Source organism: Gossypium arboreum, chromosome 11 (assembly GCF_025698485.1).
Source record: "Gossypium arboreum isolate Shixiya-1 chromosome 11, ASM2569848v2, whole genome shotgun sequence".
Lineage (NCBI taxonomy): Eukaryota > Viridiplantae > Streptophyta > Magnoliopsida > Malvales > Malvaceae > Gossypium > Gossypium arboreum.
The window spans coordinates 106,353,230-106,376,017 of NC_069080.1; the positions used below are offsets into that span (position 1 = coordinate 106,353,230).

The 22,788-nt window shown below is 34.7% G+C and overlaps 1 long non-coding RNA gene across 2 annotated transcripts; it reads right to left on the minus strand.

Moving 5' to 3' along the window:
• Positions 1-724: 724 nt before the first annotated feature.
• LOC108470450 (uncharacterized) lies at positions 725-5,598 on the minus strand. 2 transcript variants are annotated; one of them, XR_008273793.1, is made up of 6 exons: positions 5,143-5,598; positions 4,907-5,016; positions 3,832-3,980; positions 3,023-3,090; positions 1,376-1,443; positions 725-1,097 (listed from the first exon to the last, which is right to left on the minus strand). It is a non-coding gene; the product is annotated as an uncharacterized LOC108470450 (long non-coding RNA). The 2 variants fall into 2 exon arrangements; XR_008273794.1 differs by lacking the exon at positions 1,376-1,443 and having other exon boundaries at positions 5,143-5,597.
• Positions 5,599-22,788: the final 17,190 nt, after the last annotated feature.

The window sequence follows — 22,788 nt, forward strand, 5'->3', positions numbered from 1 at the left end:
AATCCAAAATGTAAAAATTATTATTATTTTACTCCTCAATCTTTTATCTTTCTAATAAGTTTATTAGAAAATACGTGTCATTTTCTAATTTGTCCCGTTCCTAACTACTAATGTTCGAAGACCAAAGGTTTTTTTTCTACATGAATTATTTAAACCAACATTTAAATAAATGATTTCTTCTTATGAAAAAGAACATAAATATCTTTTAAACCTTGATTTATACATTTTTTATCCTAAGTCGTCGCTTTGTGCTTCAAGGGTTTTCCAGTCTCCTTTTGATTCTCTGCTCCTTTCATTTGCAATCTCACTTTCTTTTGTTTTTGGTTTTCAAAAGTTGGGTAAATTAGAAGAAACTAAAACTCTCACTACAGAAAAATTGACTTTTAGCAGCATTTTTTAGGCTTTTAACGGCGCTTTTAAGTGCCACTAAAACTATTTACGATGTTTTTCCAAGCGCCGCTTAAAACGCCTATGTTTTCGTCGCCGCTAGAGTTTACGGCGTTTATTTGAAAAAAACACCGCTAAAGGTCATAACCTTTAGCGGCGCTTTCCCCACAAACGCCGCTAAATGTCATGAAATTCAAAAAAAAATATAAAATATTATAAAAGTCATGAAAAATATAAAAATTTAAAATTCATTATCAAAATATTGAATGATATAAATATAAAAATTTCTATTAAAATTTTAACTTTAAAACTAAATACAAAAATTAATGAATTTAAATTTAAAATTTAAAATAATAAATTAATAACACAATTAAAATCCAAAAGTTAGAACTCAAGTTATCTTAAATATTAAAATAAAAATAAAAATTTAGAATCAAAACTAAAATAAATAATAAAAACTAGATTAAATATAAAACTATCAATAAAATAAGACATTATAATGAAGTTACTTAAATGAAATAAGGAAATGCATTAGATTTGGCGACCTTTTCTCTCCACCCTTTCTGACGAGCTCTTATTTCCCACATTGCTGTTAATTTCATTTGAGCTGACAGTGCTTCTTCAGCTTTCTCCCTTACTTCTTTGCACGTCTCCATACCCAAATTGCATTTGTCCGCTTCCTTTTGATATTGTGATGCTAACTTCTTAGCCTCGAGTAAAAAAAAAAAAATTTATGTAAAAAATTATAACAATTAAGCAGTAGTGACATACAATTAATGATTAAAATAAAATAAAACATATATGTAACAAATAAATTGTTGGTCAAAAAAAGTTGTAAAAAATGAAAAAAGGCATTTGCAATCAATCTTAAAATTAGAGGTGATCTAAAAGGCATAAAAAATCAAATGTAAAATTTCTTTGTATTATGTTACTTTGTCCCATTTTCCAATAAATACATCCATCCATGATAAAGAAACATGAAACTGACCTGTAAAGGAAGCATTGCATAGTCATGCATTAATTAAAGATAGCTAGAACCATAAAATTAGCTTAATTCTGCAGGGCAAAATTGTCAAAGATCAGATAATTAACATTTCCAAATACCTGATTGCCATCTTTAATAAAAATGGAAACTTGGAACTTTGCAGGGCAAGTAGCATAGAGAATGCTAATACAAAGCAACAAACATAATAGAAAGAAAGGCCAACAACAGCTTGCCATGCATGTAAGCATTCATAAAACAGGCATGAGTTTCAACTTTCAATAAATAGCTGCATAACTACCAAGCTAAACCCCATAGCCAAGGAAATGTATAAAAAAACATGACACCTGGGACAAGTGGCTTTGGCAAAAAAAGAAAAAAAGAAAATGCAAAACAAAGGAACTAAAAGCATAACAAGGGACAAAGAATTGATTGACACTACTATCATCTAAAAATTCAAAATGAAAGACATAAATGTAGAAGTTCGACATTAAAGGACATAAATGCCAATGTACACTTTAAGATAGGCAATTAGCTTAAACAAGTCGTCACTATGCATGAATTCAACTAATTCTAGACCATGCATCCAACAAAAACTCAAACCTGAGAAAAAAGAAAAAAAAGTTAATGAATGACACATATAACATCAAATTAATAATAAAATATGCAATTAACAAGTCAATATTAACGCCACATATAACATCAAATTGCACAACTTAATATACTCAATACATTAGCATAAATAACATCACATTGAACAATGAATTTAACACATTCGAATAGATCAATTTTAAGCTCACTAATGGTTAATTTAGCATGTGAACAGCATATAAATGCAAAATCAACTTCAAGCAGGAAATTAAATGCTGCAAATTTCCAGCATTCAAAATCATATATGGACAACATTAATATGACATTTTCGAGCATCTTAAAGACACATTTGGAAAATTTGAAGAACCATTTGAACAACCACATTCGAACATCTTAAAGACAACTAAACTTTGTCTTGTTTTGAACAACCTTAGAGGTCAGCAAGGCATGTATTAAACCACGCCTAACATGTTTATTTCATCATGCTTTGAACAACAATAAACAACCATTAAGCATTATATTAAATCAACTCTTTAACACATTCGAACAACTTAAAATACATTATATAAAGTCATTGATCATGTTACTAATCATGTGCCTTTGCATGTACAGGCGTTGCATCTAAAACCTACATAGTTTAAATAAAAAATATCACCAAATCCATGGCCTATCCTCAAACAATCTATTATTTAGGTAAGTAAACAAGTCAAGCAGAAAGCAACTCATGGCAAAGCATTTTCCTGATCCACTATGTTAGTTGTTTTTATCTTTATTTCTTCCCTGAGTTCAACTTTAAACCTTAAAATATCTAAATATATTGATGGTCAGAATGCTTAATATTGCGGACAACCAACACAATAGTCTAATACTGGTTTATCTACTATGAAAAAATACTAAATTATAAGTTACATAGAGAACAATTTCAATTATTTTAACTTCAGAAAGCACCAAAAGAGTTGAACAACCTGCTTAAATTTCATCTGTTACACAAAAGCGCCTCTCAGCCTTTTTGAAATAAATAACCAGCAAAAATTCACACGGCGATAGAAACTAATTAAGTACCTGCTGCTCTGAAAGTGGCTTACATTGCATCAGCTGCGAGATCTGTTCATCGAGATCGAGGGCTGAGTCTGTTGGTGCACCCATTTTTGATAATTAAGTAGCAAGAATAGAAATGATAAAGAAAGGGAGAGACCATTAAAGCTGGTGGTACAAATTTAGCACAAAGGCCGAAAAGGTAAAATAGGAATCCAGAATATCTTTTATCCCTCGAAACCAAATAATGAAATTACATGACAAATGCCTTACTGGTATTTTAACTATAATTAGTACAGTTTTTATATTAATGGATTAAAAGTTTAAAGTTGTGATTAAATAGATTGCCAGGTGTAATATGTTCATTTTCTCTACAGAAAAAGTTTCAAATTAGTAATTATAATTTTGAGTAAACAAACTTGCAGTGCATTCAAAGGTGTGTTTGATAAATGAAATTCTAGAGATGAGCATCCCACATATCATACAGCACTCTTATCAAATAGAAATGAGTTTCTCTTAATAAACAACTACTTTGATGATGCATTTTAGTTAACACTGCATTACTAAACAACTTTGCAGTGCATTAACAAGTGTATTTGGCAAATGAAATTCTAGAGGCAAACATCTCACACCACTCTCATCAAATGGAAATGAATTTCCCTGAATAAATGCATTATTAACAAGCTTAAAAAAATTTAAAAAATGTTTTCCATTAGTAAAGACCATAATTTATTATTCTCATAATTGAGTGACCATTTATACATATAATAGTTGACAATTCATTGTACACTAAACAAGCACAATGATGGATAATTGGGAAATAAAAAGTAACTTACACAGATTTCCCCAGGAGCAGGCTCCAATGTGACAGTTCTCCCAGGAAACTCAGGCGTCCCTCTGGTTCAACTGTAAGAACTTGAACAAATGGAGCCACTGTCGCACCAATTGCCAAACCATATCTAGAACAAACAGATTGTGGTATTATCTGCACATACAATTAAATAGCAATTAGAGCATGCATAGAGCTTGCTTCCTTTTTACCGCAGTTACATGTACTTCCATTTTCCAAGAGCAACTCTTAAGCCAGAATGGTTGGAAAACTAAGTGGCAAATGAGTATCACACACAAAAGTTAAACATATCACAGAATATCATGTTTAGCGTTTCAACAAGGATTGTTACTTGCGCCAAATTCAAGGGCACTTTCAATTCAAACCATGTAAGGTGGTCTAACCTCACCAAATAGAAGAATCAAGGTCACTGATATTAGGATAGCACCCCAAGCAGTAACCAAGCTATCAAGGAAAATGGGAAGAAATGCATCTAAAACAGATACAATAAATCACAGGAAGAACACCTAAAAGAACACAACAGAAACCATAGGTATTAATGTCCAAAAGAATTTATTTATTAGATAATTAATTGTGAGTACACCACCTATCCTCTGCTGCCATACCACAAATATCTTCAAAGGAATTTTTGTTTGAGCTAATTACATATTTATTGTTAATAGTAATAACATTAAATCACGGATTTCGCTACCTATTATTATTAATATAAATATAATAATAACGATAAAATTAAATACTACAATAAATCAATAAAATCCGGAATGCTTACCAACTCACTCCATATTTCATCACATTTGATCTATTTAAAGTCAAGTAAGAGGAGTTTAAACCTTAGACGCATCTTTCATATTTTTGTAACATAGACTTCACTTCTGTCTTCTTCGAAGACAACATAATCCAAGTTCGTTACAAAATATAGTGATAAAAATTGACCAAATTTAATTAATGTTATTTTCGTTTAGAAAAAAGGGTTAAAATTCTTTTTTTTTTTAAAAGAAGAAGGAGAAAACCTAAAAATTACAAAAAGAAAAAAAAAAGCGAGCATAGGGTGACTGACTGACCTGCCATCGCCATGGATTGAAGAGTTGAGGGTGGTCAAAAAGACAGGGATCCAAGTGCACTGCTGCAATCACTGGAAGCACGACTTTCCACCCACATGGAATATCATAACCTTTTCCACCACCCCCAGAAAAAAATAAAAAAGAAAAAGAAAAGGTTTTCAAGCTTCATTTTTTAATTAAAAGCTGCTTGATTAAGCAATTAATGAAATTAAAGTATTAGCATGTTTGAAACTCACCTTTATATCTAACATCTTTGAGAGCTTTTCTGTGGAGAAATCTGGCGACATTACCAAGCCTAAGTGTCTCGTTAATAGAAATGCAAGAAATGCATTTTTAAAACAGATACAAAAAATAGAAGTTTCTAAAACAGATTTGAACTTAGACGTATTAGATTTCGGCGAAAATAAAAGGGATGGAGATTTAGAGAAGGAGATTTAGAGAAGCAAGAAATGCAGTGAGAGAGATGCTGAGGATTACGGATCAGTATGGCGATTACGGAACAGTATGGCGACAAAAAAATGGTGGAAGGATTTTGATTTGGGGATTTGATTTGGGGAAAAAATTAGATATATTTTTGGGATACAGATTTTAGGGGGAAATTTTAGAGGTTCTAATGGGTAAAATTTGGGGATAAAATTAATAAGGAATTTCGGAGTTATGGTTTAGGTGAAACAAAATAGGTTTTTAGTAAAGTAAAATGGCGTAGTTTTGTTTAAAGTAAAATAATTTTTGTGGTGTTTTTATAAAAAAAGCCACTATTGTTTATTTTTACAGTGTTTTATTATTTTGCTTAAAATCCCTTATTTTGTACAGTAAAATTATTAGTCAAATGATTTTATAAAATATTTATTATTACTATTTTTATAAATTGGATTTTTATAAAAAAGACTAAAATTTTATTAAATGACTGTAATTAATTATTAAGTTAGAATTATCTAATATAAGCAATCAATCTCTTACATATCAAATTTTATTAAAGACTGAGACATTAATCATGATTTTATATTATTCTTTTTGATCTAATCTCTGTCTCATTAGAGATATTTCTTCCTAACTAAAATATAATTAACTGTTTTGCGGATGTTCGACGTGGAACAATTTTAATTTTGGTATTTCATTTTTATTTGTTATAATTTGGTCTTATCCAAAATAGATAGTTACCTATCCATATCAATATGTTAATTTTTTTATCAATGTTTTTTAAATCTAATATTTAAATATTTAAATATATCAAATGATTTAGATTAATATTTTAAATATAAAAATATTAATTGATTGTATAAAATTTTATCATTTAACAAATCTCAAGTAAACTTTAAACCCTAAACTGTATGACATAAATCCTTAAACCCTAAACTTTGTCATAACTATAGAAGCTAACACCGAAACCTTAAAGTTAAACTTACATCACAATACAGTTTATATTAAAAACTTCGAGATTAATCACTTATATCAGTATAAAATTTATTATTTTTTAATAAATAGAAGATGAATGATTTGGGGGATTTAGGCCTAAACCCCTAACCCTTTGAACCATAAACCCCAACCCTTGAACCATAAACCATAAACCATAATCCCTAAACGCATAATCCATAAACCTTAAAATAGTAACTCTTAAACCTTAAACCTTAAGCCATATACCTTAAATCATAAACCCTAAACTATAATGATAATTAATTCAATATTTTAAAATTAATATTATCTATTTTACGATTATATAAGAAATTATTTAATATATAAATTAAAAAATAATTAGTCATATACCCAAAAAATAAATATTCAATTAAACATAAATTATATTTTATTTAATATAAATAATGCTCTGGTTGTTAGCGTCGTTTTACAAAAAGCGCCACTAATGCTCTAGTTTTTAGCGGCATTTTGCCAAAAGCGCCGCTAATGTTCTGGTTTTTAGCGGTGTTTTACCAAAAGCGCCGCTAATGCTCTGGTTTTTAGCGGCGTTTCACCAGAAGCGCCGCTAATGCTTTGGTTTTTAGCGGCGTTTTACCAGAAGCGCCGCTAATGCTCTAATTTTTTAGCGGCGTTTTTAGAAAAACGCCGCTATTTCTCTATTTTTAGCGGCGTTTTAACAAAAAACGCCTCTATTGCTCAGTTTTTAACGGCGTTTTTGTTAAAACGCCGCTATTGCTCTGTGTTTTACAATTTTTGCGGCGTTTTTTGATAAAACGCCACTAAAAACGCCGCAAAAGCCCTATTTTCCTGTAGTGTCTAAAGCTCATCAATCCTTTTGCTTTAGTAGGAGGTGGTATTATGCTTTCACTGCTTCTAGTATTTCCATATTTGATTATGATACTTACTCTGTTATTTCTTTTCCACTTTAATATCTAAGAGTAAGAAGTAGCTAGATATCTATAATAATAATGTTTATTTAGTTATTGAATATATAATTGTTTTTTTGCCAGTGAGTGCTCTAAGGATTACCTTCCCAGTTGTTGTGTAGTTTGTTCTGTATAATATCAAATATTTCTCAAAGAAAAAAATGGAGGCTCTTGCTAGCAAAGCTGCTAAGTACATGGTTGCCACCACTGCATCACAACTTAGTTGCGTGTTCAAGCATGGCAGCAAGTGTGAAAATCTTTGGGGTAAAGTTGAAGACCTGAAGTGTGCAAGACAAAGGGTGCAGCAATCTGTTGATGAGGCTAAAAGGAATGGAAAGAAGATTTTTAATGATGTTGAAAGGTGGTTGACAGTGGTGAATGAGAAGATCTCTGACTAGGCTACAACACAATCGCAGGAGGATGAAAAGAAAGCAATGGAGAATTATTTCGCTGGCTTTCTTCTTGATACCAAGAATAGTTACCAGCTCGGCAAGAAAGCTGATGAGGAGGCGGAGGCCATAACATAGCTCTTGAATGAAAATGATCGATTTGATAGAGTTTCCTACCGTCCTGCTCTTGAAGGAATAAGCATTAGACCTGTGAAAGAGTACGAGGCCTTTGGATCAAGAAGCGATGCTTTCAATGGGGCCATGGCGGCATTGGAAGATGATAATGTCAACGTAATAGGAGTGTACGGGATGGGAGGTGTGGGCAAAACCACACTCATCAGCGAGGCTGCCAAACATGTTAAGGAGAAAAAGTTGTTTGATGAAGTGGTCTTCGTAGCTGTAAAACAGACACAAAACATGGTGACATTCAAAACAAGATTGCTGAGAAGTTAGGCCTGAAAATTGAGGAGAGGAGCGTTGATGTACGTGCTGCCCGGCTACATGATCGACTAAAGAAAATCATCAATGTTCTTATCATCTTGGATGATATCTAGGTGACCCTGGATTTGGTGGCACTTGGAATTCCTTCCATAGACGACCATATGGGATGCAAGATCTTGATGACTTCTAGGATGCAAGAAGTATTTGTAAAAAAAAAAAAAAAAAAGAACACACAAATTTTACGTGGAAACCCTTTCGGGAAAAAACCACGGGCAGAGGAGAAGAAAATTCACTATGTCGAAAATTTGAATCAATACAAGAGGAATAGACTATTTCTATTTATAGGCTTGTAAAGCCATATTCTAGTAGGATTGAAACACCTTATCCTAATAAATATAAAATAGATGGAGTTTAATAAGGTTTAAAAAACCTTATTCTAAAATAAAATAAAAGAAGTCTAGTTCTATATGGATTTTACTTTTATTTTATTTTCTATCTTATTTTATTTAAATAAGAATTCGGGTCACTTAATTCTAACAATCTCCACCTTGACACAAATTCTCAATGAACAAGTTCTTCATCGCGAACAAGTTCTCCACCTCTTCCATAAAACCCCTTAAGGGTTTAACTTCAACAATGAACACCAACCAAGTCTAAGCAATGTTTAAACTTGGTTATAGGAAGTGACTTAGTCATCATATCTGCAGGATTTTGATGAATACTAATTTTGCTCACAACAATATCATCACAAGCATTAATATCACGAACAAAATGATACCGAACATCAATATGTTTTGTTCTCTCATGAAACATTTGATCTTTTGTAAGGAAGATGGCACTGATTGTCACAAAATCTTGATTGATTTGAAGGTCTTCATTGAGTTCACTAAATAGTCCCTTCAACCAAATAGCTTCTTTACAAGCCTCAAGAATCACCATGTACTCACCTTGGTAGACAAAGTGATCGTAGTTTGCAAAGTGGCTTTCCAACTAATTGCACAACCTCCGATTGTAAAGACGTAACTTTGTGAGAATCTTTTTCTATCAAGGTCTCCAGCAAAATCAGTATCAACATACCCTATGACTCCATCTTTAGTTCTTCCAAACTGTAACCAAACATCAGTAGTGCCTCGTAAGTATCTTAAAATCCACTGAACTGCTTTCCAATGTTCTTTACCGGGATTTGCCATGTATCTGCTAACTACATTGACTGCATATGATAAATCTAGACATGAGCAAACCATAGCATACATGAGAGATCCCACTGCACTAGAGTATGGAACATGTGACATGTACTCAATCTCATCATCTGATTGTGGAGATAAAGCCGATGAAAGTCTGAAATGGGCTGCTAAAAGAGTACTAACAGGCTTAGCACTCTGCATATTGAACATACAAAGAACTTTCTCAATGTACCCCTTCTGACTTAGGTACAATTTACTTGTTTTTCTATCTCTGAGAATCTCCATACCAAGTATCTTCTTTGCTGGTCCTAAATCTTTTATCTCAAATTCTTCACTTAGTTGGGCTTTGACCTTTCTTATCTCTCCTTTATCTTTTGCTGCTATCAATATGTCATCAACATAAAGAAGTAGATACACAAAAGAACCATCACTATTTTTCTTAAAGTAAACACAACTGTCTAAACTACTTCTTTTGAAATCATGAGAAGTCATAAAGGAATCAAACCTCTTGTACCACTGTCTTGGTGACTATTTCAAACCGTAAAGGGACTTTCTCAGCAAGCAAACATAGTCCTCTTTTTCTAAGACTATAAAATCCTCTGGTTGTTGTATGTAAATATCCTCCTCAAGTTCTCCATACAGAAATGCAGTTTTTACATCTAACTGCTCAAGCTCCAAATCATGCATGGCCACAATACCAAGCAAAGCTCGAATCGAACTATGCTTAACAACTGGAGAGAACACATCTGTGAAGTCCACTCCTGGAATTTGACTATAACCCTTTGCAACAAGCCTTGCTTTATATCTGGGTTCTTTAACTCTTGGAGTCCCTTCTTTCTTTTTAAACACTCATTTACAACGAACAACCTTTTTACCTTTAGGAAGTTTCACAAGGTCCCATGTTCTATTTTTGTGGAGTGATTCCATTTCTTCTTGCATAGCAAACATCCACTTTTCTGAGTCTTTACAGCTAACCGCCTCAGAATAATTAGATGGCTCTTGATTCGCATCTATATCTTCAGCCACATTTAAAGCATAAGCAACTAAATCGGCTTCGGCATACTTGTTTAGAGGTTTAATTTCTCTTCTAGTTCTGTTTTTGGCGATAGAGTATTGCGGTAAAGAAGCAACTCTATTCTCAATTTTTGTTATGGCTTGAGGAGTTGACTCTGTATTAATCTGATGCTCCACCTGCTTTTGGTTTTCTTTATTGGAAGAGTCTTTAAGAGATAAGTTAGGTAGCATAGCAGTTTCATCAAAAACAACATCTTTGCTAATCACAACTTTTCTATTTTTAGGACACCATAACCGATACCCTTTTACACCAACTTTATAACCAAGAAAAACATATTTAATGGATCTCGGTTCCAATTTTCCATTATCAACATGAGCATAAGCGGGACACCCAAAATCTTTAAATCAAAATAATTAGCGGATTACGGACCATACCTCTTGTAGAGTCTTTTCTCAATGGCAACGGATGGAGATCGGTTGATCAAAAACATGCGAGAGAGGTCGCTACGCCCAAAATGACTTGGTAAGTTGGCATTTGACAACATACATTGAACCTTCTCCATGATCGTTCGTTCATTCGCTTACGCAACGCCGCTTTTGTTGTGGAGTATGACGAATCGTCAAGTGTCTCATGATCCTTCCGACTTGCACAATCTATAAAACTCATCGAATGAACTTTAAGCCATTGTGCATGCACGAAGGTATTTTATCTGTTTTCTCGTCTGTTTTTCAACCATAATTTTCCAAGACTTAAATACGAAAAACACATCGCTTTTCTGCTTCAGGAAGAACGCCCAAACTTTTCTGGAAAAAGCATCAATAAAGGTTAGCATATAATTAGCTCCACCTCTCGAAGGCACTCTAGATGGCCCCCACAGATCAGAATGAATATACTCCAACGTTTCCTTCTTGTTATGGATTCCTCTAGTGAATCAAACTCTCTTTTGCTTCCCAAAAACACAGTGCTCACAGAAATTCAGTTTGCAAATTCCTTGACCATCAAGAAGTCCTCTTTTGCTCAATTCTGCCATGCCATTCTCACTCATATGCCCTAGGCGCATATGCCAAAGTTTAGTAATATCATCATTTGACAAGGAAGAGGAAGTGACAGCTGCATCACCAGTAACAGTAGAACCCTGCAAAACATATAACTTGGCAATTTTTCTCTACCCTTTCATCACAAAAAGGGACCCTTTAGAAATCTTTAAAACCCCACTTTTAGCTGTGTATCTGTACCCTTTTGAATCAAGAGTACTCAACGAAATTAAATTTCTTTTCAATTCTGGAACATGCTGTACGTCACTAAGTGTTCTGAAAACTCCATCAAACATCTTAACTTTAATTGTTCCAACACCTGCGATTTTACACGAAGCATTATTTCCCATCAAAACAACACCTTCAGACATTGTCTTGTAAGTTATAAACCAATCCTGATTGGGACTCATGTGGAAGGTGCAACCTGAATCAAGTATCCACACCTCACTTACTTTAGAATCATTGACAGAAGCGACTAGAAGTTCACCATTGCTGTAGTCTTCTACAACATCGCCTTCACCGAATTTTCGGTTGTTTTCCCTTTGATTCGCACCTCCTTTTAATCTTCTTTTGTAGCTTATAGCACTTTCAGATTTAATGTGCCCTTTCTTCTTGCGAAGTTACAAGTTTTACCTCTATTTGAAGACTTCGATCTACCCTTAGATTTACCACGAGGATTCCATTCCTGTGTCCTACTACGATCATCATCAGCATTCCGATCTTGTCTCCCACGAACAAAGAGACCCTCTCACTGAGAGTCGGGTTTAACCACAAGATGTTTCATCTTATCATACGAGGTTAAATAATCATAAACATCATCAACTGTAAGAGACTTGTGGCTATATAAAATCGTGTCTTTAAAGGTTGAATAAGACGGGGGCAACGAACAAAGTAGAATCAACCCTAGATCTTCCTTATCATACTGAACCTCCATGGCCTCCAAGTTTGAGAGAATTTCTTTAAACATTGTTAAGTGTTCGTGTACAGACGCACCTTCCTCCAAACGCTGAGCATAAAGACGTTGCTTCATATGCAACTTGCTTGTTAGAGTTTTCGACATATATATTTGTTCTAGCCTCTTCCATAATGCAACGACAGTCTTCTCTTTCATCACATCCTGTAAAATTTCGTTGGACAAATGCAGATGTAATTGTGCTAACACCTTTCGATCCTTACGCTTCTTCTCTTCATCTATTAATGTCAAAGGCATCTTATCTATCCCTAGCAAGGCATCCTCCAGATCCATCTGCGCAAGAACTGCTTGCATCTTAATCTGCCACAGTGCAAATCTGGTGTTGCGATCCAACAGCGAAATTTCATACTTCAAAGACGCCATTACTGTGATTGAGATGAAAAATCGGAAATCTCGGATACCAATTTGTGAAAAAAAAAAGAAAACACAAATTTTACGTGGAAACCCTTTCGGGAAAAAACCACAGGCAGAGGAGAAGAAAATTCACTATGTCGAAAATTTGAATCTATACAAGAGGAATAGACTATATCTATTTATAGGCTTATAAAGCCATATTCTAGTAGGATTGAAACACCTTATCCTAATAAATATAAAATAGATGGAGTTTAATAAGGTTTAAAAAACCTTATTCTAAAATAAAATAAAAGAAGTCTAGTTCTATATGGATTTTACTTTTATTTTATTTTCCATCGTATTTTATTTAAATAAGAATCCGGGTCACTTAATTCTAACAATATTAAAGTCGATGCGTTCTCAGAAAGTCCTTCCAATCGAACTACTGGAAGAAGATGAAGCATGGAAGCTGTTTAAGAACCTAGCTGGTCCTATAGCTGAAAGATCTGACTTGCAACCTACAATAGAAAAAGTCACCCAAAAATGTGCAAGATTGTCGATCGTTATTGCAACAGTTGCAAAGGCTTTGAAACATAAGGAGAATTTGTATGAATGGGAGGACGCTTTGGAAAGGGAGCTATCAGGTGATGTGTATTCAGCCATAAAGATAAGCTAAAACTACTTGGAAATGGAGGAACTTAAAGAAACTTTCTTGCTCTGCAGTATAATGGGTCATAATACTGCCACTGCAGGCTTGCTGAAATACTGCAGAGGCTTGGGTTTATTCTGTGAGCTTGACACAATTGAAAAAGTACGGAGGAGAGTATTGTCATTGGTTAATGAGCTCAAAGACTCTTCTCTGTTACTTGCTGGTTCTAGCCTTGAACGATTTGACATGCATGATGTTGTTTGCGAAGTAGCCATTGCAATTGCTTCTAGGGACCGTGGTTGGCTTGCTTCGGGAAAAGAGGATGTATTTGAAGAGTGGTCAAATAAAGATAGAATGAGAACCTGCAGTCTTGTTAGGTTACAAAATACGAAGGTTAGGGAGCTACTAGGTGAGTCAAAATTTTCAAAACTTTCCTTTTTCTTGGGTAGAGTGTATTCGTCTTTAAAAATTCCAAAAAATATTTTTGTGGGGATGAAAGGACTCAAATTATAAAATTTTACCTTCCTCCATTGGTTGCTTGGAAACTCTTTGTACATTTAGTTTGGTAGGTTGTGATGTTAGGAGAGTGTAATAACCTAAATTTGCCCGGCCCGAAAAATAATAAACAAAGAAAACAAAACAAAATAATAAAAGTCCTTTTACAGTAGCCCATGTACATAGCCCAATTAGTTTAAAACCCAAATACCCGGTTACACCCAACCTAACACCTAAACACGGCCCAAGGGGGCCCAAATCATTAACAGAAGACAGAAGGCCTAGGGTTTCAGAAACCCTAGGCACCACAAGCGTCAGACAAAGGATCCTAAATTCACGCTGCAATCGGTGTGCCAATCCCACCACCGGCAGATTCGCATCATCAACGTACAATTGTTGCCTATTCTCTTGTCGTCATCTGCAAAAAGAGAAAGAAACACACAACAAATATGGCAAGGAATCGAACAGGGGAATGCACCAAACTTGTAAACAGAGGCCATAAAAGCCGAATATCTTTACTGTAAACAGGAGGGGGGAATTTTTTTTAATACATACAAAAATAGATACACGCATATATAGATACAAAAAAGAAATAGAAGTGGTTTTTTTGAGAAAGGTGATTTAAACATACATCGCGTTCATCATAGTTTATTTTCATTTGTTCAGTGCATATGATTTGTTTTTTTTACGAAAAACTGTTGGTATTTAGAAGAGAAAAGAGGTTACCTGTGTTTCGCCTGAAAATTGGAGGCTTTTCACCTTCCAACCGCCGTGTGCGGTGGCGTGTATGGCGCGTGGGCGATGAAGGCCGGAGGCCGGAGCTTGGAGGGTTCTTCACTTCCTCTCCTGCAGAGAATTTTAAGTTTTTTTTTTTAAACTAGCTTTAAGAAATGAATTTTGGACCGAAATCTGACTTATATAGCATTATAAAAACGGTGTCGTTTTTGCTTAGTTCAATAAGCATTAAAACGGCACCGTTTAAATAAAGGACCCGTGCGTTGACCCGTGACTCGGGGAGGATCCGCGTGTTTTTGGTAAATGGGCAAATTGCCCAATTGGTCCTTCCGCATTTTCAATATTTATAATTTTATTTTATTTTATTATAATTTGGCCCTGACCTTTTATTCTTGTTTTAATTTAGTCCTAGCTGCTATAATAAGGCCTATTTTGGGAACGACGTCGTTTTGGGATTAGAGACAAATTGCCCAGTGAGTCCCTCGGCTTTAGCACGTGTTTCAATTAGGTCTAAAATTCTTTTTATTATTTTAAAATTAACCCTAGAATTTTATTTTTATTTCATTTTAGTCCTTTTAAAATTTTATATAATTTATTTATTTTAAATATTTTATATATTATTTATTTTACTACAAACATTATTTATATATTTTTATCTATGTATTATTCATATTTTATTAGACATTTATTTATATGCTTTATTATATATTATATTATTTTAATATATATTTTATTCATTATATTATTTTTTATTATATATTATATTATATTATTTATTTATTATTACGTACAATTTTTTAAAATTTTTTAACTATTATTAAATAATATATATATCATTTTAAATATTTAGTATTTAACATTCTAAAATTTATTGCAAAATTTTGTTCCTATTTAACATATTATTATTTTTATAAATATATATTAAACTATTACATTATATAGTATAATTTTTAAAGAATTATCCTTTATTCTTTATTTATTGTTTTAAATTTTTTATTTGTATTTAATATTATCTTTTCTTTTCTTCGACTTTTGTTATATATTCCTAATTTATTTATTTTTGTATCGGTTTGCATTTATTTAGTACTATTTTAATATGTTAATTGTATCTTATGAATTACTTGTTATTTACTATTTTATATATTTATGTGAAATTTATGTTGTTATTTTTAAGTTATATACGCATGAAATATTATTGTATATATTATGTAATTTGTATTGTTCTATTCATTATTCTCTATGTTGCATCTTGCATGGAATGATAATGTATGTATATTTACGTTATTTACGATTATATATGCATGAAATGTTAATGTATATTGTGTGATTTACGTCATTATTTATCATTTTCCATACTATATTTGCATGAAATGTTAAAGTATGTATCAGGTAGCTTAGTTTACTTAATATTGATCTTTTGTAATATGTTAAATACATCATTGCTTTTAAAAATTATATCTCATTTAATCCAAAAGAATTTTAAAAAGAGAGGCAATGTTTTTGGTATTTAGGAATTCGGGAAGTAGTGCCCTAACATGCTGGGTTGCGATTTCCAGTTTGTCTAAATGTTTAAAGTATCCTTCTAAATAGATTTCGTAAATCACAAGATGATTTCAATTACGAAAGTTTAAGAATATTGTGTCCAATCATGCTGGATGTGATGTTTGTACTCTTTTGGAGTGAAAGAACCTCGATTTTCAGCAAATTATTATAGTTTTAAAAAGGGATCTTATTTCCAAACTCCTTCAAACTTTTGACATCAAGACAAAAAACTAATTTGGTACCAATTTTGGGCGTTGTGAGGGTGCTAATCCTTCCTCGCACGTAATCGACTCCCGAACCTATCTTCTCATGTTTTCGTAGACCAAAATGTTTTATAAGGTGATCCAATCACACCTAAAAAGGTTGGTGCCGACTCCCGTTTTCAAAAATCTCGCTTTTAAAATTGAGGTTTCGATAGCGAGTTACAAAATTTAGAAATCCATGACCTCCGTAATTTTACTATTAGAGTGCTCCCAAAGGAAATAGGAGAGTTGAGGAGGCTAAAATTGCTAGACTTGAGTGGTTGTTCCAGTCTTGAAGCAATATCACCAAACGTATTGTCAAGTTTATCCAGATTAGAAGAACTCTACTTATATGATAGCTTTAATAGATGGGATTGGGAGGTTGAGGGAAATGAGAATAATCCAAGGAGCAATGTTAGTCTTGTTGAGTTGCAGAATTTGTCTCGTCTGACCACTTTGGAAGTACATGTTACGTTCCTGATGTGCGAGCTATACCCAAACAGAAGTTGTTTTCTGGAAACATGGAAAGATACAAGATTTCCATTGGAGATGTTAAGTAGCATTGGTCTGAGAGATGGATGGAAACATCAAGATTGCTGAAGCTCACAAGTCCTCATTTGGCCCATGAAATTAAAACGTTATTGAGTAAAACCCAAAGTTTATATCTAGTAGAAGTAGAACATACCATGGAAATGCTTTATGACCCGATTACTGAAGGTTTTCCATGTTGAAAAGTCAACAAAGGTAGGAAGCAACTTGTTAAAAAGGTGAAGCAAGTTGCACCGAATGTTGAAAAGTTGAATGGGATAATTGCAATTTTGGTCCCTAATTTTTTAGGCCATTTGCAAGTTAGTCCCTGAACTTCAACTATAAATAGGCCTTTTCATTTTCATTTCAACCATCCCAACCAATCTTTCTCTCTTAGTTTTCTCTCTTCTCCCATTTGAGAATTCTTAAGGAATTCTATTTGTTTGTAATATTTTGGAGATAGTAAAGTTATCATCCGGTGTTAGTGCCCGAGGGCGTAGGTATAATTTATCGAACCTCGTTAAAACTCTTGTGTTCTTTCTTGTCCTATTTTTCTTTCAATATTTGAGGGTATAATAGTAGTATTTAATTGTGCTATTAAATTACTATAAAGGGATATTCGACTAAGGAAAGACTTGGTATTTAAGAGATCCTTGTGATCCACCTCTCTTCCACAGGAATTGAACTTTGTGTGATTTTTAGTACAATAATTTACACGCTTCCGACCCTATTGAAACAACAAGTGGTATCGAGCGAAGGTTAATCGTAGTATGCTCTGTGGTTGCGCTTTAAACCGATCTTCCACATCGAAAAGATTTCCTTAGGTATATTGAAAGATTATGGAGAAAGCGGTCGGTGTAGGAGCTTCAACATCGTCCATGTAGACAAGACCGACAATTGCAAATGCAAGATTGGCCGTGGAGATCTTTGATGGCACGGGCCATTTTGGTATATGGCAAAGTGAGGTTCTAGATGCCCTTTTTCAGCAGGTCTAGACATTGCCATTGATGAAGAGAAACCAGATGATGTACGGAGAAAGATTGGAAGGCGATCAATCGGTTGGCATGTGGCACAATTCGATCATGCCTTTCTCGAGAGCAGAGGTATGCTTTTTCAAAGGAGACTTCGCAAATAAGTTGTGGGTGGCACTTGAAGAAAAATTTTGAAGAAAAGCAGTCAAAATAAGCTCCACTTGAAGAAAAGACTGCTTTCGCTTCACTTACGTCCCAAGTACCACAATGAATGATCACATCACCAAATTTAATCAGTTAGTCAGCGATTTCTTGAATATGGATGAGACATTCAAAGATGAAGATTTGGCTTTGATCTTGTTGGGGTCACTTCGAGGAGTTTGAGTTCCTAGAAACTACTCTACTTCATGGCGAGAGTGATATATCTCGAGCGAAGTGCATGCGGCCTTATACTGATTATGAGCAGAGAAAGAAGGACAAACAGAAAAACTCAATCGAGATCTGAAGCTTTAGTAGTCCGAGGTCGTTCATACACTCGGAAGAAAACTCGAAGGGAGATCAAAGTCAAAATCCGGACTCGAGAAAGATGAATGTGCCTTTTGTCATGAGAAAGGCCACTAGAAGAAAAATTGTCCAAAGTCAAGAATAAGGGAAAAGTCTGTAGATGCTTGTGTTGCAAAGCATGATACCGGTGACTCAAATTATCATTGGTTGCATCATCATCGTCGTTCCATTCGGATGAGTGGATATTGGATTCGGGTTGTACCTATCATATGTCCCCTAACCGGAGTGGTTCTCGATTTAGTAGAACTAAATGGAGGAGTTGTTTATATGGGCAATGACAATGCACAGAAAAGCTGTTGGGATAGGTTCAATCCAATTAAAGAATCAAGATGGATCAACCGAGTTCTAACGATGTTGATGCGTGCCCGGTTTGAAGAAAATCTCATCTCATTGGGAGCCTTGGAATCCAATGGTTCATTGTTACTATGAGAGATGGGGTTTTGAAAGTGACATCTGGCGCACTTGTGATATTGAAGGGCATCGGGAAAAATAACTTGTATTACTACCAAGGTAGTACAGTTATTGGAGCGATCATTGCGACTTCCCAGAACAAAGAATTGGACTCAATGCGGTTGTGGCATATGAAGTTGGGACATGCAATGAAAAATCCTTGCAAATTCGCAAAGCAAGGATTGTTGAAAGGTGCAAAGGCTTGTAAATTAAAATTTTGCGAGCATTGTGTTCGGGAAAGCAAAAGAGAGTGAAATTAAGATTTGCTATCCATAATACAAAAGGTATTTTGGAATATGTTCACTCAGATGTGTGGGGCCTTCCAAAACACTTTCGTTGGGAGGAAAACACTACTTTGTTACTTTTGTTGATGACTTTTCGGAAGAGTTTGGGTGTATACCATGAAAACTAAAGATGAAGTGCTTGGAGTTTTTCTTAAATGGAAAACTATGATCGAAAACCAGACCGGCAAGAAAATCAAGCGGCTTAGGACGGACAATGGAGGGAATATAGAAGTGATCCGTTCTTGATGTGTGCCAAGAGTATGGTATTGTTCGACACTTCACGCTTAGGGATACACCAATGAGAATGGAGTGGCGAGCGTATGAATCGAACATTCTTGGAGAAAGTTCGATGTATGTTGTCCAATCTTTGGGTTGGGCAAGCAATTTTGAAATGAGGTGTGACATCTGCCGCCATCTTGTTAATCGTTTGCCATCATCTGCATTAGAAAGAAAAACTCCTATGGAGGTATGGTGCGGAAAACCGCTCTGATTATGATTCCTTACATGTGTTTGGATCCACCGCATATTACCATGTGAAGGAGTCAAAGTTAGATCCGAGGGCAAAGAAAGCTCTCTTTATGGGAATCACTTCAGAGTGAAGGGATTTCGTCTTTGGTGCTTAAGCACAAAGAAAATGATCTGTAGCAGAGATGTTACCTTTGATGAATCGCCACATTGAAAAAGGTAGCGATGAAGATATTCAGACAAGCGATACTCCACAAGCAGTGGAGTGTACTCCAAAACAGTGGAGTTTGAGCGGATGGGGATTTGCCCGTTAATAAGTCTAATTCTCCAGCCACAATGGAGGAATTAGAGGTTGAAGAGGTTCGACCCAAGAACCATTAAGTACACGAACCGATTCAGATTGCAAGGCCAAGGAGAGAAATTCGTAAACCCGCTCGATTCTTGATATGGTGGCCTCGCCCTTCCGTTGTTGATGATGATATTCCTATCACTTATCAAGAAGCAATGCAAAACTTAGAAAGTGATAAATGGAAAAGCGCCATGGATGAAGAAATGCAATCTCTCCGAAGAACAATACTTGGGAGTTGGCGCAATTACCGAAAGGTAAAAGGACAATCGGATGCAAGTGGGTATTCGCAAAGAAAGATGGATCTCCTAGCAAGAAAGATGTTCGCTACAAGGCAAGGTTGGTAGCTAAAGGCTACGCTCGAAGGAGGAATTGACTACAATGATGTTTTTTCCCTGTTGTGAAGCATTCCTCCATTAGAATTTTGTTGGCCTTGGTAGCACAGTTGAATTTGGAGCTAGCTCAACTTGATGTTAAAACGGCTTTCTTGCATGGTGAGTTAGAAGAGAGATCTATATGACTCACCGAAGGATACAAAGATGCTGGTGGTAGAAATTGGGTTTGTAAGTGAACAAATCGCTATATGGATTGAAGCAATCCCGAGGCGATGGTACAAGCGATTTGATAGCTTTATGAAAAGCGAAGTACACAAGAAGCAAATATGACAATTGTGTGTATTTGCAAAAGCTACATGATGGATCTTTCATTTATCTACTCTTGTATGTTGATGATATGTTAATCGCTCAAGAGCCAAAAGAGATAGATAAGTGAAGGCTCAGTTGAATCAAGAGTTCGAGATGAAAGATCTAGGTGAGGTCAAGAAGATTCTCGGCATGGAGATAAGTAGAGATAGACAGAGAGAGCAAGCTTTGTTTGAATCGAAGCAATATCTGAAAAGGTATTACAATGTTTTGGTGTAAATGAAAACACAAAACATGTAAGTACCCACTTGCTTCTCATTTGAAACTTAGTGCTCAATTATCTCCGGCGAAGAAGAAAGAGAATATATGGCAAAAGTCCCATATGCTAATGCAGTTGGGAGTTTGATGTATGCGATGGTGTGTACGCTGGCCCGACATTTCACAAGTCTGTTGGAGTTGTGGCGGTATATGCATGATCTGGAAAGGGACATTGGCAAGTGTGAAATGGATTCTGGTATCTTGAAAAACCGTAGATGTTGGTTTAGTTTTTGAGCAGGATGAAACACTTGGTCAGTTTGTAGTTGGATATGTTGATTCCGACTTTGCTGGTGATTTAGATAAACGTCGTTCAACTACGGGGTATCTGTTTACTCTTGCTAAAGCCCCAGTGAGTTGGAAGTCTACCTTGCAGTCTACAGTAGCTGTGTCTACTACAGAGGCAGAATATATGGCAGTTACAGAAGCTGTTAAGGAGGCTATTTGGCTTAATGGATTGTTGAAAGACTTGGGAGTTGTTCAAAGTCACATTAGTCTATATTGTGACAGTCAGAGCGCTATTCATTTAGCGAAAAATCAAGTCTATCATTCAAGAACCAAGCATATCGACGTAAGATATCACTTTGTGCGGGAAGTCTTTGAAAAAGGAAAAATTCTACTTCAGAAGATTCCGACAGCAGATAATCCTGCAGATATGATGACCAAAGTGGTAACAACAATCAAGTTTAATCATTGTTTGAACTTGATTAATATCTTGAGAATTTGAGCACCTTCAGGTGTATGGCGCTCGAGAGCGCATTTGGAGGCACTACAAAAGATAACTTTATCGAATTTGGGGAGTTGAAGGAAGTGTGTGAAGATGCGATTATCCTAATCAAATCTTCAAGGTGGAGATTGTTGAAAAGTCAACAAAGGTAGGAAGCAACTTGTTAAAAAGGTGAAGCAAGTTGCACCGAATGTTGAAAGTTGAATGGGATAATTGCAATTTTGGTCCCTAATTTTTAGGCCATTTGCAAGTTAGTCCCCGAACTTCAACTATAAATAGGCCTTTTCATTTTCATTTCAACCATCCCAACCAATCTTTCTCTCTTAGTTTTCTCTCTTCTCCCATTTGAGAATTCTTAAGGAATTCTATTTGTTTGTAATATTTTGGAGATAGTAAAGTTATCATCCGGTGTTAGTGCCCGAGGGCGTAGGTATAATTTACGAACCTCGTTAAAACTCTTGTGTTCTTTCTTGTCCTATTTTTCTTTCAATATTTGAGGGTATAATAGTAGTATTTAATTGTGCTATTAAATTACTATAAAGGGATATTCGACTAAGGAAAGACTTGGTATTTAAGAGATCCTTGTGATCCACCTCTCTTCCCTGGGAATTGAACTTTGTGTGATTTTTTAGTACAATAATTTACACGCTTCCGACCCTATTGAAACAACATTCCACATCTAAAGCATCTTGAGGTATTTAAGGTCTCAGACATCAAATTTGTTATTAACCCTAAGATGTTGGTTTCTTCCTTGGAGTCGTCGTCTCTAGCGAATTTGATGAATTTAGAGGCAATATGTGATGGTCAACTCAAAGCTGAATCATTTGGCCGACTCGGATCTGTAACAGTCCACAATTGCGATATGTTGAAAAATTTGTTCTTCTTCTCCATGGCCAAAGGGCTTCGCCAATTTGAAAAAATATCGGTAGACTTGCGAGAACATGAGAGAGTTAATACTAGTGGAAAAAGAAGAGATTGGAGAGGATGATATTTTGGAATTTACTCAACTACGCTCCTTAACCTTGGAATGTCTTCCCACATTCAATAGCATGTGGAATTCCTTTGCTACGTGGCTTTTTGATAAAAAGTATTTAAGCTAATCTTTTTCTTTTTTTCATTTGTTTCCTTTTAAATTAGTAATTAATTGGTAAGTGGGAGTAAAACAACAACAATAATTGCTTTATAAATTTTTAAAGTTTATGGCAGTTTTGTCTTTCAAA